Raw genomic sequence first — 2,722 nt, forward strand, 5'->3', positions numbered from 1 at the left:
GCGACGCTGCCTGTCAAGACATTTCTTAATGACAAGGGGATGTTTGTACCCTGGAATGTGAATTGTCGTCTGTGTAACGTGCCTGAGACAATTGATCATTGCTTCATCCTTTGCCGTGATGCCATGTTCTTTTGGGACATACTACAACGAATTCTTAAGAAGGACATTGAAGTTACACCATACACTATTAGATTTCTGCCTGTTGACAAAAACTCTGTTGTGCCTTATGACGTGTTTGTGTTGATGGGACTATTCAGTCTTTGGAAAAGCCGTATGATGGACAGACATGCCGAGCCACCAAGATCGTCCAAATCTGTGTTTCGAGAACAGTGTGCGTTGGTGAGGAGTGTATATGCTGCTCGCGACGAACCTCCAAGCTGGCTGCCGTGCCTAGATGCTTGTGTGTGCGTCCCTGAATTTTGATGTTTTGATGGGGATGCAGTGGTGAGTTAGGGCTATGGGGGGCTCATATTAAGCAGCCCGGTAACTTGAGACGCGAACTAGTCTGATTGAAGTTTCCCCCTTTCTACAGAAGTTCTTCCATGCAATAAAGGAAAAAAAAATCAGCAGAGTGGCGCATTGGAAGCGTGCTGCGCCCATAACCCAGACTTCCGTGGATCGAAACCACGCTCTGCTATGGTTTTTGTCTTCTTTTTCTTCTGTCCTTTTTTTCAACAGTAAGATTCAACCTGTACAACAATTTGTTGAGAATAATCACAAGGCTAGGTGCGTGCTTGAGTGTTGTGACGCAATATATGCTCGGGTCGCAGTTCTTCAGATTGACCTTGAGAAGGCGTTTGACTGTGTGGCGCGTGAATTGCTGCTTTGCATTCTACATTACATTAACGTTGGTTCTGTTATAAAAGAGGGTGTGGCCATGGCTTACCGTAAATGCACTACGAGGTTAATAGTAAACAAGACCTTTTGGCCCCCATTAGTGTGCAGAGATCGGTACGCCAGGGCTGTCCCCTCAGCCCCCTGCTGTTTTGTATTTGTATAGAAACCCTCTGCCTAAACATTATAGGAAACGAGGCTATTCATGGTATTCGTGTACAGGAATCACAAGTGAAGCTCTTAGCATACGCAGATGACGTTGCTGTTTTCTGCGTTAACCAAGATAGCATAAGCAGCACAATCGAAGCAGTAAAGGGTTTCAGTGAGGTCACCGGAAGTTTGGTGAATTGGGGCAAGTGCCTGGGATTCTGGCACGAAGAATGGCCGTCAACTCCAGCTTTTTTCGCCACCGTTTCTTGGGTGACAACACCCGTGAAATACCTAGGTGTTCCACTCGAATTTTACAGGGACACTGAGCCTTTTTGGAAAACACAGTTTGAATAAACGCGTGAGGAAGCTGAAAAATGGAAAAGTGCTAATTTGTCTGTATTTGCAAGAGCAACTGTGTGCAATTTGTTTTTGATAAGCAAGCTCTGGTACGTGATGCAAGTACTCCACTGCTCACGGTTAAACGTGCAAAAGCTGCACCGTATTTTCGCTATCTTAATATGGGCCTCAAAATGGGAGAGGTGCAGCCGGACAAATTTGTTCAGGAGCGTCAAGGTAAGGGGACTTGGTCTGGGGCACTTGTTGATACGGCAGATAGTAAACAGATTTTTGTCTCTCCGAGACGTTAAAGATCCCATTCTACGTACCGTATGCAAAGTCAGGCTCGGGCGTGCTGTGCCAGATTTCATTGTTAGAACGGTGACTATGAGTGGAGGTATTTTTGGTTTTCTTAAAGAGGTTGTGTTTAGCGTCAGGTTTTTGACGGCGAGGTTTTCAAAAAATTATTTAAGTGGTGTTCAGCGGAAAACATTGTACAAAGAGGTTTGGGACGTTTTATTTCCGGAACCCATGTACAGGGTAATATGCTCCGGAGGCCCAGGCAGAGATGTCCTGAAACGGGTGAAAAAATGCAGGTACCACCGGGAACAAAAAATTTCTTCTCCATGCTTCACACCGGGACTCTGTCTGTAAAATCTTTCCAAGAAAAAAAGGGGTTTTAAATACCTTGCGGATCCCACTGCCTTATATGTAAACAACCAGAAACAATCGACCACGTTTTCTTGCACTGTTGGGAAGGGGTATATTTTTGGGACGTCCTTCAAAGGTTCATCAAAAAAGAATTACCATTGGATCCGTATGGAATCCGATTCCTGCCTACAGCAAAAGAAGATGGCATGCCGTTGGATTCAGTAATGCTCGCGGTCCTCCATATCATATTACGCTCCCGAATGGCAGGCTTTCATTGTGACCCGGATGCGCGGCCTGCGCGATTGTATTTCCGTGAGACAATGCAGAAGTTCATCGAGGTGCTGAAAACACAAGCATCTCCCCCTGAGTGGCTTTCAAAGCTCGAACCTTTGATGGAACTCAGGGAATTTTAAACTTACAAGGCCTGGGCCTCTGGGGGCTGTAGGCTACCTTTTTGTAGCTTGGGTGTCTACCCGTGTATGTTTTTTGTTGTATTCTGTCGAAGCCCGGCATTAAAAAAAAAAGGAAGCGTGCTGGGCCCATAACCCAGAGGTCCGTGGATCGAAACCACGCTCTGGGGTGGTTTTTGTCTTCTTTTTCTTCTATCCTTTCTTTTTCAACAGTAAGATTCAATCTGTACAACAATTTGCCTACTAATATAGGCTACGTTGCTGTGCAGCGAAATCAGCAGAGTGGCGAAGCAGAGTGAGGAGGAAGAGGAAGAAGCCGTTCTGAGCGGCTGTGCTTCAAC

The sequence above is a fragment of the Amblyomma americanum genome, chromosome 3 (assembly GCF_052857255.1).
Source record: "Amblyomma americanum isolate KBUSLIRL-KWMA chromosome 3, ASM5285725v1, whole genome shotgun sequence".
Lineage (NCBI taxonomy): Eukaryota > Metazoa > Arthropoda > Arachnida > Ixodida > Ixodidae > Amblyomma > Amblyomma americanum.